Raw genomic sequence first — 17,189 nt, forward strand, 5'->3', positions numbered from 1 at the left:
TTTGTGTGAGATGTAAATACAAGGGATTATCGGAAGCACATGGAATTATGGGAAATTCACCTAGTAGGTAAAGTCAGGAATGCTTCCGTGGCTAAGGGGATGCCCAAGTTAAATGTCAATAGGTGGATAGTTATTATCCAAGATGTGTTAATAACAGAGGACATTGCAGAGGGAGCAGCATGAACTTCCCACGTGACATGGCACAGTGCATGCTGATGCCAACAAGCATAATGGTTAAGGCAGAGGCAGAGTGGGAGGTGGGGTCTTTGGGGTTGACCTAGAGCCGGCATTCTAAATGGATGTAACTGCTGAATCCTTTCCCCAGTAAGAGACTGCTGGTGTAACCTTAGTGCTGGGGAGGGTGTAAGTGGATCCCTTGGGCTCATTGGCTAATCGGTGAAATCATCTTCGTGAGTATAGGTTAGTAATAGACCCTGCCTTAAAGACAAGGGGAAAGACATCCAAATAACAGTGCCTGAGGCTGTCTTTTGGCTCCTACATGTGCAGGCACTGGTATGAACACACACACACACACACACACACACACACACACACACACACACACACACACACACTAATTCCTGCCACATTTCAAAGCAAGGACACCAAACAGGCATACGAGTGAGAACTGAGGTATAGTAGGAAGCACATGTAGACCGGCCTCGGTGACCAACCACACACCACTCATGACATGAAGACAGCTTTTATAACCCTAACAAGTCAACTACTGATGAGAGCAAGTTTATTTTGACCCACGGTCTTGGAGGTTTTAGTCCAGGGCCAATTGGTCCTGCTCCTCTGGGCCTGTGATGATGTGGTACCTCACGGCAGGTGCTATGGGTGGTGATGGAGGCCAACTGATGTCCTTGAAACCAGGAGAAAAGAGACGAGCATCTCACAGTCCGCTTCAGGACATGACACTGGTGACGAAAAACACAGGCAGTTCCGTTGCCTAAGGGTCTGCTACTTAAGGTGCTACCTACCTCCTTCCTGTCACATCCTGGAGAGGTCTAAGCCATCAGCTCATGGGATTTGGGGGATACTCCAGGTCCAAATCACATTATAAGTCACATATAAGCAGAGCAAACGTGTAGCTTATATATGCAGGTGTCCAAGAAATGATTAGCTTTTCTGTTTTAATAACATTCTTAACTTTGTCCATAGATGAGCAAATATTTCCTGAAAGTGTAAGTCTAATGGCTGCATAATTTCCCATGATAAAATGGTTTATGCTTGTTTTCAATTTGTTAACTGAGGAATCGTGTGTGTGTGTGTGTGTGTGTGTGTGTGTGTGTGTGTGTGTGTGTGTCTGTGCACGCACGCGCACTGCAAGGAGCAGCCATACATACGTAACTCTTGCGTCTCAGATAATTTCCTGTTACTAAAAGGTGATTTTGAGTGTCTAAAAAGGAACACACAGGGGTGAAATCAGAGCTATTTAAAACAGGAATCCTTGGTGTGAATGCTGTTTCTTCTCTTTGCCTCAAAGGAAGCGGCAATGAACAGCCTATAAATGTTTGCTTCCAGCGGCATTCTGCCTGGCTCGTCAACAGATCACACACTACCGGCAGAATGCCTGGTGGCAATTTCAGAACCTGTGGACAGGTACACACTTATCTATAACTGGGGGCATTTGTTCAAGCATCCATAAACACAGCCTGAGTACCAGGCCCCGCCATGAGAAATGTTTACCTTGGCCTGGGATTAAAGAAGCGGTTTGGGATGACCATAGAGCACATCCTGAAGAGCTGGAGCTCTTTCCTCTTGAGGAATGCCGCTGATAAGAAGTGGCAAGCTGCACAGATGTTAATACTTCATTCTCATAAAGCCTAAAATCGTCAGTTCTATGGCCATTTCAAAAACCCCTCGTGAAATTTTACAGACACGAGGAGTTTCTGGGTGAGGAACAACTGAGTCCTATAATATGTTTGGAAATGAGCAAACGACTTTGCGTCTCTGTGGCTGCATGGGGGTATAGCTGACGGTATTAGACAGGGAATATCACCCCATGGAATAACAACGAGTTTTGCATCGTGGATAGAGCCATTCAGAAAGGGACTCTTACTCTGAAGGGGCTTTCCAATGCCTATTCCATCACCATAGGGATCAGAGGACGGGGACGGTGAAAGAGAGGGTCATCAGAGGAGCATGATCTGGCTAGAGGGAAATTGGCCAGAGCAGGCATCAAACAAAAGTAACTTCAATCAAACCCCAATGGTGCTTTGCCAACCACACTGGAAGAAACAAATGAGGGAACATTAAATTTATCTTTGAATGTGTGCTGATACAGAGACCGAAAACTCAGATATGCAGGTTATCGAAGGAGAAAAAGCCCCAGAGCCCAGAGCACCTTGGGGTAAGAATAGAGGTGGGGAGGGGTTTTCAGAGAGCCCCTTTGAACTTGATCCAAATCCAGTAAGGAAAGGCAAGGAGAAGCATTATCCAGATGAGGGCTGCAGGCAGTTGCTTTGGTAAAGTAATGGGGAAAATGGCCAAGAAGCTCAGATAAGATGCCCTAGCAATTTTGTTTATTGTTATTTTATTCTTATGTTTTTAGAGCAGAAAAGGGCTTATTTCAGTTTATAATTCCAGATTATAATCCATAACTGGAAAAGTCGAGGTGGCAGTAAGTGAGTAGCTGGTCGAAATGAATGCATCCACAACTTATTTTGCCTACTTAAGATCAGCTCTGGACCCCTGCCTAGGGAATGGAGCCACCCGTGGTGAGCTGGGTCATCTCATATCAATCCACTTAACTAAGATCCACCCCCCACACCACACACAAGTACACAGACATACCCACGGGCCTACCTAATGTATATAACTCCTCGTCAAAATTATCTTCCCAAGGTATTCTGGGTTGTCAAATTGACAGCAAAAACTAGCCATCACACTCCACCCCTGTCAACCAAACTCTCAAATACATTGCTTTAAAGCCTTAACTCTACATTCCTTTCCCCAAAGTCTCCATTTTCAACAATGTAAAATATTGTCTAACCTTTATTTTATGATTAATTCAATTGTATAGAGAACAACAGAGTCAGCATTGAGGCCTATATGTTTCCTACAGTTTTATTAAACATTACCTACGTCCACCTGCAGTAGGGCTGCCATGTCTCGTAAACTGTGCCCAAACCTGAAAACTTCTGTAAACTTCACTTTCTAGAAAGTTTGTGGCGGACGTACTTGAGACAGTCCTTAACCTGAGCTGACCTGGGGCTATACGCAGATGTTTCCCTGGACTTTGTGTGGAGAGTTGTGTCGTCTGTAGTGGAAATGCCTGTGTGCATTTAATTACAGATTGCTGCTGCAGATACTGCCTTGGCTGTGGCAGCAGATCCAGGGACAATCCCAGGATGACTCAAAATACGCACCAGCTGATGACTAGCCAACATGCCGAGAACAAGTGTGTGTGTGGGGGGAGAGCTTGGCCCTAAGTATGACAGCCATATCACTCCCTGTGAGGCTCAGGGAACGTCACGGAAGAGGGGTCTGAAAAAAACGCAAAAATGTAAGAGAAAAATGAGGAGATGTGCAGCAAAAAGACATCATCTGGACATGGCATGCCCATGGCACGCACGTACTCACCTCAGCTGTGGCTATCTACGTAAGACACAGGCAAGATGGTCCCTCAACACTTCATATGTGTTGGGGAGTAATTGACAATTACTGGGTTTTGGGGAGGGACCCATCATTTTCTTTAGTGGTTTATCAATGGTAAGTTGTCCTTTCCTCCGGTAGATAGGATCCATCCATGCTTGACAGAACCACTAATTGAACTCAGAGGAACCTACACAGTGAGAAGACATGAAGGGGGGGGGGCTTCAGGAGAGAAGAAGCAGGGTGAGAGAGAAACGTGGGGCTGTGTAAAAACGACTAAAATTCATTATCTGAATGTATGAAACTGTCAAGCAATAAAAGTGTAAAACAAATATTCTAAAATATGGAACCATTCTCCCCTAGGGTTTTAGGCAAAGAGCTGTCTGATCTATTTATTAATACATACTCCTGTATACCCTATCAGATCCTAATGGGCGTTGGCCAATGAAAACACACTAAAAAAATCATTTAAATCTCTCCAGTCTATTCTCTAGTAGTCCTACTTCTTCCGTCTTAGATCTCTATGTTAAGTTTCGGTGTCTGTTATTCCCTTGCATGTTTTGCACTAAATGATGTATGCTAATTTTAACGTCCATCGGCATTTAAAAATAGCAGTACGTGCAGCATCTCAACATCCACATCTATGTGGATGTACTCCACTTAGGTACTGCTATGATTCCGTACGTGCTTATACGCAGTGCTCTTGAACGTTGTGAATAGATTCCCTCTGCAATCTATTTTACTTCTCACTAGGGGCCGTCAATGTCAAGATTGTCATGGGCTCATGGTCATTTCTTTCTCTACCTTCATGAAGTAGCTGCAGATCTATTATTGTAAATGTATTTTCTTGTAACTGAGAAACGAAGACACCACACACTGTCCCTCTTTGGACTTCTCTTTGGGTTCTCAACTTGCAGCCCTCCTTCCAATCATTTCTGAGACTTCTGATGCTCTCAACTGAGCCTTTTAAAGGATCTGAGAGAGAAAGGTCTCTCTAGTGGCTGGCTCCTTTACTTCTCTGATCTTTCAGCTTTTACCCAGATATCTGACTCCAGATTTTTCTTTTTAAGACCAATTAGAATCCTCACAACACGGCATAGTTTCATGCTTGCGTCCAGGATCCTTGGAAACTAAATATATCTAGGGGTGTGAGGTCAATTTCAAGGATCATACTCAGGGCTGAAATGTAAAAATGTAAGAGAAGGATGAGGAGACAGGCTTTGCAGCACGGTTGTATAGCAGCCTCCCCAGAGCAGAATGGAAGGAGCAGGGAGACTCATGGAATACACTTCTCACATCTGGGAAAGCAGAAGCAATATTCATGGTAGACCACAGCTGGAGGGGAGGGGACTCAGGCATGTCAATCTCCGAGAGGAGATTCTCAGACCTGGGGAACTGTCTGTGAGTTGAGCAGAGGGCTCCAGGCAGCTTTCCTGAGTGATCATCTGTGGTGAGACTTCCACGATATAGCTGCCTTTGAGCCATTTCCGTTTCTGGAGGTAACACCTCACCCACACTCCGGAAAGGAAGGAACTCCAATATACTCTTTGGTTTTTCCATGCTGGATTCTGGTTCATCATTACAGTCTGTTATGGGTCTCCATCTGGAGTGAGTAGATATGTGTGTGTGTGTGTCGTAGCTGGAGGTGTCAGCACAACAAGCATTCTAGACCAAAGCTAGCAACACAAGTGTGGCTTTATTTAGTGTATGTGTGTGTGTGTGACTCACCTTGTACTTGATTTGTTTATATGCTTATTCTTATGCCAATACCACACTAATCTGTTACGGTGCATTTATGGGATATGGGAAATTGGGAAACGTAAACCAAGAACTTCACACACCATTCACAACTGCATCATTAGGGCATTCTGGGCACTCTGCTTTTTCGCATGCATTCTAGACTTGGCTGGGAACCTTTGAGCCCTTTCCATTTCTCCTTACAGCGTCACACTTCTCAGGGCTTCAGTCCTGGTAGGTGGAAGGGCACCAGCTGATTTTCATCTTGACTCAATACTCACTCACATTCCTGAAGTTACTTATCAGTCTGGGTGTTTGGTTGTTGTTGTTGTTTTTTTTTTTTTTTTTTTTTTTTTTAGCTCTGACTTTATCTGTGGTCAAGATTGGTAAAGTTGCAATTGACAACTTTACTTTGACTTTCTGAGTCTTCCTTTCCTCCTTCCTTCCTTTCTCCCTTCTTTCCTTTTTCTCTCCTACACTTTGCATTCTTCTTCCTCCTTCCTTTTCCTTCATCTCTTCCCCTTCCTTCTTCATCCCTCTTGTCCTTCTCCCTCCCCTCCCCTCCCCATCTTCTGTTTCTCCCTCCCTCTTCTCCTTCTCTCTTCTCTGTCTCCCGAATACCTCACTGTACTCTCTGGAACCTCCAGGAGTGATGAACTGAGCCATCTTTCTGTCTCATTTCTATCAGGGACATGCGGAGTTGTGACTCTTGCTGGCTGTAGGACTGAGTCATGTTGAAGATATTCTCTTCAGTTCCTAGATTGTTGGGAGTTTTCATTATATCCATGCAGAGGATTTTGTCAAAGACAATTTTATATCTATTGAAAGGCCATAAGATTTGTTTTCAATTTTGCATCCTTTTATCTGCTCAATCATAATGATTAATATCTTTTTTTAAACCTCTTCTGAATTACTGGGGTTAAGATCCATGTTATCATCATGTGCTATTGATTTTAGTCATCTATGGATCCGAATGATGAAAAGGAGTTTTGCATCTGGCTTCAAGAATCGATATTGGTGCACAGCTTCTTTCTCTGTGACATCTTCACTGACTTACGGATTACTAACCCTGGCTTCTTAGAATAGTCATGAGGCTTTCTGTCCCACGTTCACGTATGTTTGCGTATGTATGATTCCCCAGTTTAGCAGCCTGCCTACGCAGCTTTTCTTTAGGGGAAAAGGAATTGTGAAGTTTCACACATATTGAGCAATTTAAGTTTTTTAATTCGCATTGGATAAAGTTCTTTCTTTCTTTCTCTTTCTCTTCCTTCCTTCCTTCCTTCCTTCCTTCCTTTCTTCCTTCCTTTCTTTCTTTCTTTCTTTCCTTTTTTCTTTCTTCCTTGTGTGTGTATGTCAGTCTGTCCAGATGGAGGAAAGACCAGTCTTTGACCATTAAAACACAATGTTGTCATCTACAGCATAGTCAAGACTCCTATACCTGTGTTACAAAAAGTCACAATTTTCATGTTTTAAATGCTTACAATTTTGTCTTTCCCACATACAGAGTGTGTCCACAGGCTGGACATGCTTGATTCAATGGTCTTACTTATGTTATTGAAGTTTTTTCAAAACTAAACTTTAATACGAATTTTCTATTTCATTAAGTTTTTCTCTATCCTAATATTTTTTCCTTTTGGTGTTTAATTACTTCCCACTTTCCTTCTGAGGTGGGAGCCCAGATAACTGATTATAGGACTTTAAACATACCGTTAAGGAGTGGAGAGATGACTCGGGTTAGAATATTTACTGTTCTTATGGAGGATGAGAGTTTAGTTCCCCGTACTTATCAGGCAGCTCATCGATGCCTGCATCTCCAACTCTGATGCATCCCACGTCTCCATCTGACCTCTGTGAGCATCTGAAACCATGTGCAAAAACCCATCCACAAACGCACCCACATATACATAATTACACAGTTTTTAAATTTAAACTTAAAAATAGTATTTATATTTATATTTGTATTTATGTAGCATTTTCACTGCTCATTTACAATGAATGTTACACCTCCTCATGCAAAATATGTGAATGGAAGCAGTGCACCCGAGTCTATCTGTTTCGGTAGCTAGTGACTTCAGATAACTGCTATACAACCACAGGCACATTCCCTAGGAGTCTGTTGTGATGTCACCCCACCGATATGAAGTCATTCCATTTCCAGTAACAGACTCTAAAACATGGCTTTTACACAAAAATCAGTGTTACTTAAAAATATCCAAGTTTGCTTGTGTAGCTATGAATCTTTTCATTGTTAATATTTCCTCAAAGTACACCTTAAGTTAATTTCTACTTGATAAATATTTAATATTCTAAATTTTCTCTATGTAAGAAAATGTTTAAATAAACATTCTTTTGCAAGTAGTCGGCTTTTCTCAGATATGCGCCCAGAGCACTGATGCATGAAAATCTTCTGCATAGTGCTGTATTTTCAAATTTTATTTCATCAACTTCATGTTGCCCCAATAGGGCACAGACTTCTTCCTTCCCTGGAAATCCACACTCAGGAGTCTTCAGATGACTGTATTTAAAAATCTGATGGGTGTGAAATAACACCACATCACTGTTCTTACTGGAATATTTCAGATTGCTAATAGGGCTGAAGATGTTTATGTTTATCCATTCACCATTATAAATTATCTTCCAATAGTTTCCCCCTTACTTTCAGGCCATTTTTCTCATTACTTTGTAAACTTGCACAATTTTATTATGTGTTCTACATGCTTTGTCTTTGTTATGTGTAGGCTTGGGAAACACCTTTTCCAAAATCCACTGTGTATGTGTGTGTGTGTGTGTGTGTGTGTGTGTGTGTGTATGAATGCATATACATATACAGACATATACTTTGGGGGGTGTTCTACCTGGATGTGTGTAGTGTATGTGCATCACACATGCTGATTGTGGTGCCCAGTGCCCTGGAATTGTACTTACAGACTGTTGTGAGTTACCCTGTGAGATGCTGGGAATCAAACTCAGGACCTCTGGAAGAGTGATCAGTGCCCCGAACTCCTAAGCCATTTCTCTCCCCTTCCCCCTGGAAATGCTTATTTTTAATGCCCTCAAAATTTCAGTCTAATGCCCTCCAACTTTTTAGTTCATTCCAATGGATCCGACTTCTTGTTGTGCACATGTTCTTTAAAGAGTTTCTCAGGCATGAGATTCTCCGCGAGCCCCACACGAGCCTTGCGTGTTCTCTGCAGTCTCGGGGATTTTCTTTTCCAAGCCTTCACAACGTGAGGCATTTCATTCCCCAGAATCCTACAAACCTGGCATGTGACTTCTTTTCCCCATTGTGCCACATGCCCTGGCCCCCATATTCCTACCACCGCCACTCAGTGTGGTTCAGGTTTCTCCACCAGCAAAGGTCAGTCTGTGAACTCAAGATCAAGGGATCTATTTTCCGTGGTCTCTGAGGACCACATGGTTTGAATTACCAGAAGTTGTTACACGTCTTAGCACCTCCCAGGACAGGCACCCGATTTCAATATTCCCTCCAACGGTCTCAGTTTTTATGGACTTTTTGCACTTTCATGCTAATTTTATGACAAGATAAATTCCCAGACACACCAAGAGTTGGGTTGTGAGTTGGGTTTACAAGAACTTGGGGTTTTGGAAAAGATGTTTTTACTATAGTTTTCTAAGAGCCTGTTCTATTCGGGTCATCTTTTAACTCAATCAATGGTATTTTTGTCACTGACACAGCTACATGACACGTCCTTCACAAGACAATAATTGCTATACTTAGTACAATTGTGCTTTGTGCGTAGGCCCTTGGTTAGACTTTCTGCAGACTGATTGCTACTGGCAAGCAAGAACTATGCTTTCTTGGACATGGTTTTATTTTCCACTGCTTTTCTTCTTTATCTTACTAATTCCAGTATATTATTTATAGATTTTTAATGACTGTTATTTAACTTGTTATTGTTTAATAACACATCATTCAAAACTATGCTTTTTTCTAAAAATGTTTTTTTACTTTTTAAAAATTACGATATCAAGCATGCTTATCTATAATTAATTATAAACACATGCATATAAATTTGCATTCACACACACACACACACACACATATCCAATATTCATAAAATCACCTCACCGTGGCTTTACTTTAATTCCACTATTTTCCTGGCATATTATGAGAGGGATATTGTTATTGATTATTAAAATTTAATTGCACTGGACTCACAGAATTATGTTGAATCTTTAAAAAGCATTCCATTACCCTTTTGTAGCCCAATGCATTAATACTTCATATAATTTGGAAGAGTGTATGCTTTCTCATTGCATAGATTTATTTATTTTTTGATATTTCACATTATGTACCTATATACTCATTTAAACGGATCGTATTTTCTTTTAATGACTGTGTTGTCATTTTGTGTTATTATTTTCCAATAGAGACCCATAAAATATCCTGCTCCAACTTGGATTTGGTAATTTCTCTTTATAATTGTCACTGTGTTTATTTTATAGGCCACCACAATCAAGTGTGATCATCATAATTCCCTAGTCTTAATTCTTGGTTTGGAATGATCTTGGAATAAATGAATTCCGTTCACCCCCAACTAACATTTTTACAAACTGTATAGACCACAAGCATGATGAGGGCAGGTGCCTAAAGTGTCTTTGCTTCTCTAGGGCACTGCCTGGCACCCAGGACATGTTCCAACATCTCTACTGATGGACCAGTGAATAGTCTAAATGAGCTAGAACCAAGCTGCTACCAAAATATCTGGAATTGCCCCCCACCTCCTCCTCGCTGCTGCTTTGTCTGTTGTGGAAAGACATTTTTCTATCTCAGATGGGGCAAACTTTTCACACAAAGGATCAGAGAATAACCATTTCAGATACTGGGTACTGCTTCACCAAATGTTCATAGGCTCAACTTTCCCATGCATAGGAAAACAACAGTCATAAGTGAAATACTGCTGCCTCCTTGCTGGACTGTACATGAAAATGTGCGGCTCTATTGCCAATAGGACCTCTTCAAGAACGGCTTATGGATGCTTCAGTCTGTTTCTAGTTCACAATTTATTTAACTGGTTCTCTATTGTTTTCGTGTGTGTGTGTGTGTGTGTGTGAGCGCGCGCATGCTCACACATGTCATGATGGATGCATGGGGTCTGAGGACAGCCTTGGATATGATCCTTCCCTTTTTGAGATGGGTTTCTTGTTGATTTACTTGTGTAGTCCAGGATGGGGAAGTATGAGTTTCCGGAGATCATCCTGTCTCCAACACCCCTCTAGCCACAGAGGTATCAGAATCACAGACATGAGCTACTGTGCTTGGCTTTCCATGGGTTTTGGAGATTCGAACTCATGTCCTGATGCTTGTACAGCAAAAGGTTTACCTACCAAACCTAGCCTTTTCATTCTCATTACTATAAATAACACCGACACAGAAATTCTCATTTACAAATGTATTTGCAGGTTGATTTTTTTTCCTTTAATTTTGATTTTCCTGGGATATGGTAAATAGTCAAGTAATATTTATTGAATGAATTCCTTAATGGATTCCTATTATGGCAAGCACACTCCTCTGGGTTCTATGCCTGTTGATTGGCATGAAGGTCATATCTTTCTGGAGGAAATATCCTAGAAAGACAGTGTACAGGGCTTGAGTTCCAGCTAGGTGACCTTGGTCAAGTTAGTTAAGCTCCCTGGGCCTCAGTTTGGAGTTTAAAAAAGGGGAAAGAATGACTTCCGGGGTGAGGGTGGGGGTGGGGGTGGGGAGGGGTGGTGTGTGATGGCATTCTGATTGGTTGTGAGAGAGCAGTGTGGGGGCGCATAGTTCCCCAGAGACCTTGGGTCCTTACTGAGCACCTCAGTCAAGTTTCCATTACTATTCATGCTCCACTTGCCCACAGCGTGAAAGTTTTGAGGCCATGGCCTAGGGGCCCTCTGAAAATTTACACAAATTTGCATGCATTTGCATAGGTAGCAATAGCAGCAGTTCATTTGTACTGTTAGTTAGATCTCAGCTTTACAAAGTATACACAGAACAAACAAATGGCGCTCAAATTTCTCAGCTTACCTCTCTGGGGAGTCCCCAGGTTTATTAAGTCAGGAATTGGGACATTTTGGAATAAAAGATGCAACAGCTAATCCTTTCTAGAACTGTGTCTTCCAGGACCTCAGTCACAATCACACCTAGGCAGTGAGAAGGCAAGCCCGGCCAGCCTGCCACCTCTGAGGGAGCAAAGTGGATAACCCAATAGCCTGAGAAGTAGACAGGGCTCATTTACCGCTCGTTTCACACACAAATGAGCTTAGAACATTTATTTATTCATTTATTTATTTATTTATTTTGCAAGAAGAAACTAAAAGCGCAAGGATGATTAAAGGAAAAAAAAAGATACTTTACAACCCAGTCAGAATGGTCAGGCTACAACAAAAGAAGTGGGGGTCGCTCCCTAGGATTCCCTGCCCCCTCCAGGATGGGGGAATGAATATTCCAAGTCAACAGGTAGGCATTCAGTTGTTTTTTTGTGGAGGGCACTAAGGTGAGCTTTGCACAGCTTAGGCCACACAGGTGACCTGTCACTCCTTTAGAGCGAAGTGTAAACCTGTGTTTATCTCTGCAGGAGTTGTGAATGGCCAAAAGAGGGGAAAGGCTATCTCAGAGGGCTCTCCAGTTCAGCTATGGTAGTAGATAAAACCCAACAAGGCAACAATAACAACAACAACAACAAAACACCCAAGAGAGGTTCGAGCTTGGGGCGTAGTGATGTCCGATAGTGTTTGTGATGTTGTGTTAGCTTTACCTAGGTCATCATCGTCAAAACAAGCTCCCTTTCAATAAAAAGATAAGTGCCGTACAGTCAAGGAGGTTTCTGCTGAGGACTCACTGTGTGCTGCGCTGCCCACCAACCGCTGAGTTGTTGTGAACTCAGTTAAGTCTGAGTTCAGTTTTGAAGCAATGTGATTAGACGAGGAAACCAAGGCCATCGTCCTGAGCCAAGAAGTTGCTGATGCAAGTCATGCGGTCTTCCATGCTAATGGTTTTGAATATTTATAACACCATGGATACTGTTTTAGTAATGTTATGAGTAGAACAAAGTATTCACAGATAGGTCTGCTAGCTTTTGCTGTGTAACAAATTTATTCCCAAACGTAGTGGCTTAAAATAATATCCATTTCAGAGACCCTGTCTTGAAAAACAAAACCCAAAACAAATAAAACATAAACACACAAATATAATAAACAAACAAACAAAAATACCACCATTTTATGCAATTCCCAACTCCCATCTGGAGTGGCTTGCTAATTTTCTTATGAAGCCCTGGAATGCTGACAAGGTTTTGGTGGCTTGCTCAAGGGAGTCTCTGTCCCTTGTTAAATGGTTACAGGCTGTCACCTTGGGATAGGGACTGAGGCGTGGGTAGGGAGAGGTTCATGGTAGTCTCCAGGGCTTTGATATGGCCTCTCATCCTAAAGGCCAGCCTCAACTCTTTGGAATAGAAGGGTGCAAACATGAGAGAAGGTAAATGGTGTCATGCTAGTATTGACTCAAAAAGTTGTAATATGTCTCCTTGATTTGGGACGTTCAGCAGTCATTACAGAAAATGATGGCTCCCATTTTAATATGTCTTGTTTATTTTAAGAGAAATGATCTTCTATTTTAATGAACATCAACTGTGCTTTTTGACCTAGTTCTAGGTATGGGCAAAGGTATCCCTTCTCTGCTGCCGTGATAAGCACCATAGACAAAGATAACATAAGAGAGACAAGAGTTTATTTGAGCTTTTGGTTCCAGAGGAATAAGAGTCCATCATGGCAAGAAGGCATAGCAGTCAACGGCGGACATGGCAGCAGGAATAGGAATCTGAGAGCTCATGCCTTCAAATGCGAGCAGGACGCACAGAGAAAGAACACCAAGTGGGTGAGACTATAAACATTCAAAGCCCATCATCAGTGAATTCTTCCAGCAAGGCGCTACTTCCTAGAGGTTCCATGATAGTCCCAAACAGCATCACCAATTAAGGACCAAAGATTCAAGGAGTGAGGGTAGGGGTAGGGACCTTCTCTTTCAAACCACCACGTGGACTCAGAAAATTTGATAAGTCATCTTGAGTATGAAATTGCTCTTAGGGAAGGAGGAGACAGAGGCATAGGAATGACATTTTTTATTAATGGAGATGATACGGAATATTGTATACAAAACTTGTTTTGGCCCATGGGGTTTCTTGGAAAAGAGTCTCATGTAGCACTGGTTGGCTTTGGCTACGTTTTGTCCTTTTGCCTCCATCTCCCTAGCTCTGGAATTACAAATATATACTATCATATCCCATGGAGCCTGCTACCAGTAACTGGCATGTAACTCCAGAAACCTGGCAGCATCCCATGAGATCTGGACAGCCACACACTAGGAAGCCTAAAGAGTTCTCTTCTGATAGAGACAATTTCTGCTGCACATCTCATCGATGCTGAGAGCTGCCCACTGAACAGGGCTTCAGCTGCACCTAGGGCATATCATGGCACTTTAATAATGGCTCTTAAAAGTGTCTCTTGGCTAGGAGAGCAAAAGGCAAGTAATGCATTATGTTTCTAGTCAGGTTGGGGATGGCCAATGAATGACATTCGCACTTAGGTGTGGTAGCTTCCAACCACTTCCTTTATAGGACACAGGGAGTGGAAGATTTGAACGCAACACTGAAGAAGCAGTCAAGCAATCAATCATGTAATTCTGGGGTTTCCAATAGCTGGTGTGTGTTGAGCATGCTGTCTTGATGTGTGGTGTGTGAATGCCCTGTGAGGTGTGAGAGGAGGTTAGCAAGCTGCAGACACCCAGGGTGCTGGTTTTCTTTCTACCTAGTCCACAAGAGGACAAATTTGATCAGAAAAATTTGGGTCAATTCGTCAGTGATTGGGGTGCACTTTTCCCGGGACTGAAAAGGATCGTGTAATTTATTGGGGCCCCAATGTGGGGAATGAGAGTTGGAGCATGTCACCCAGGCATAATTTTACATATTTTAAAGACTTGTATTATTTCTACACTTATGAGTAGCCCCAGGAAGAGTCCATGAAAAAAATCAATGTGATCTAATGTATTAAGTAGGAGAACTTATGATAATAGGGCAATGATTTCATAGAGAGTCAGCTTTTCCAAACAGTGTCTGTAGTTTCCTATCTGTCATCTGTCTGTCTGCTTCTATGTACATATGTATTTATTTATGTATTGTCTGCATATGCATTTTGTCATCTATCTATCTATCTATCTATCTATCTATCTATCATCTATCTCTGTATCTATCTACCTATCATCATCACCATCTGTCTTTTTATCATTACATATCTGTCTAGATGGTACTTTAATTGTGAAATAGTTAAAAGATTTTTTTAAAGAATAAAAAATATTCGAGACAGACACAGGATACAGAGAGTACTTTAGCAACCCATATTTTCTTCTAATTTCTTTGCAACACCAATAACAGTTCAGAACTAAGTAGATTGTAAGAAGCAGTTTGAACATGCTGACATTCTGGAACCAATTCTCTTACTGGCATCTTCTTTCTGAGCCAGAATGCATGACAGTGGCAAAAAGAGCCTATCACCCCAGTAAGTCCCATGGAAACTACAGGCTTCCAAGCACACTCATCTTCGAGCCTGTACCCCTGCCCTCCAACAGCCCACATGGCCACAGACATGCTGATACATGAGGACATAAAAATACATTAATTATTTCCTTAAGTATCAGAAAGGTAGGTGGACATCAACAGAAGATACATGGGATAAACTCAAGAGGGATCATGTGATCTTTCCTAACTGACCTCTAGGGTGGTACTGTCCAGTCAAAATGTATTGAGAACTACATGCATGATTTAAAACATTCTAGCAGATTTTTTTGATTAAAAGTACAACTGGAATTAATTTTTAATAACTGTGTTGAGTGATTATTCCAGAGGCTTACAAACTGATCTTTCCTACTGGAACTGAGTCCCTTGGTGAATAAAGCAAAGGTCCTTAGTCTAGAGTCACATAATTCACTGTGCTCAGCCAAACAGTTTTAAGATGCACTCAAGGCGAGGAGGCAGGCCCTTGCAATCCGTCACTGCATGTTGTTGAGTTCCACTGCCAATGCAGCACAATGCGCTTAGCCACCATCTTGCTATGAGCGCCGGGGTGGACTCCAAGTCCGAGCTAAGAATGATTCTGCCATGATCCCCTCTGCACACACTTTTGTGTAAACATGCCTTTTTGGGTAAATTACTACAGTAAGCGTTACTGGATATTGCGGCAACAGCATTCTCTCACCTTGTCAAATGTACCGCCTTCTCACCACGTTCCTGATTGACTGCCATCTTAATCCCAACATTCTGGGGTTGTCCCATAGTCATTTTGATTTTCAGCTAATAATATGGGACATCTTTTGAATGTACATATTTGTCACTTGTTTGCCCTTAGTAGTAGTATGTTTGTTCGGCTATTTGGCTTTTAAAACTGGACTTGGCTTGGGGCTGGAGAGATGGCTCAGTGGTTAAGAGCTCTGCCCACTTTTCCCAAGGGCCTGAGTTCAGTTCTCAGTGCCAGTGTTGGGTGGCTCACACCTGCAATTCCATGTCTAGAAAGCTCTGATACCCTCTTCTGGCCTCCATAGGAACCTGTGCTCACATGCGCGTACATAGATGGGCACATGTATGCACCAGTGAAATTGAAACCAGGCTGTTTGCTTTCTTATTTTAGGCATTCTTTGGAGATGTCATGCAAACTGTAAATCAAGCTGCTTGGTTGAATGTAGTTTCTCCTTATTCATGGTTTTCTCCTTTTCATTTTCTGTGCTTTTGTTTGAACGCTTCAAGGAATTTTTTTTTTAAAAATTATTTTATGTACATTGGTGTGAAGGAGTCAGATCTCTTAGAACTGGCAATACAGACAGTTGTGAGCTGCCATGTGGGTGCTGGGAATTGAACCTAGGTCCTTTGGAAGAGCAGCCAGTGCTCTTAACCATTGAACCATCAGTCCCCACTACAAATACTTAATTATAATAAGGATTACATTTGTTTTTATTTATTATTTACAGATTGTGCTGCCTCTGTCTCCTCTATCCCAGGATTAAAGTATGTACTAATGAACAGCATGCCAAGGTGGCACATGCCTTTAATCAGTCACCCATTTAGCTAAATTTTTTCGCTCCATTTTTGGTATGTACTTGGCTAATCTAAGTCCTTTATATACTGCCACAATTCTTAAAATTAGTTTATCAATATCTGTGGAAGAGCCTCCAATTTGTAGTTTTTTAATATTCACTTATGAAAATAAATAGATTTTGTGTATAATATGTCAACATTGAATTTCTTTATCAACTTGGCATCTGCTTTCAGCCCATAGGTTTGTAATGGTGAGTTTGTGTGTGTGTGTGTGTGTGTGTTTGTATAAGTGTCTGTGTATGTGCATGCTCATGTGCAGGCATGCACACCCTTGCACAAGTGGCTGGTGGCTATCTAGACAATTGCGTAGTTCATTCCCCCTGGTGTGAACAAAGAATTGAATGTCTGGGAAGAACAGAAGACCAAGCCACAGAAAAAGGGAACTGGCTTCGTATTAGGGATGAGAGACACCTGAAGCTGTTAGTCTGCTAATCAGACAGTGGCTTGAGTATTCCATAGGGCTCTGGGGTCCTTCCCTTCCCCTGTTGATCCTGTTTAGATGCCCATCCCCAGGTCTTCCTGACATTTTTGATGGCAGTGTCTCTTGGGAACAAGAAGTCTTTGTTTCAGCAAGCTCACGGTTGCTTTCCTTTTCTATCTTTGCCCCTCTAAATCTCATTCAGGCTTTTCTGTGTATACTATGGTATTGTCAGCAAGTGAAAGCATACTTCTGCCCCCTATAAATCATCTTTTAAATATCTGTTTATTTAT

Source organism: Myodes glareolus, chromosome 11 (genome assembly GCF_982192425.1).
Source record: "Myodes glareolus chromosome 11, mMyoGla1.1, whole genome shotgun sequence".
Classification (NCBI taxonomy): Eukaryota; Metazoa; Chordata; class Mammalia; order Rodentia; family Cricetidae; genus Myodes; species Myodes glareolus.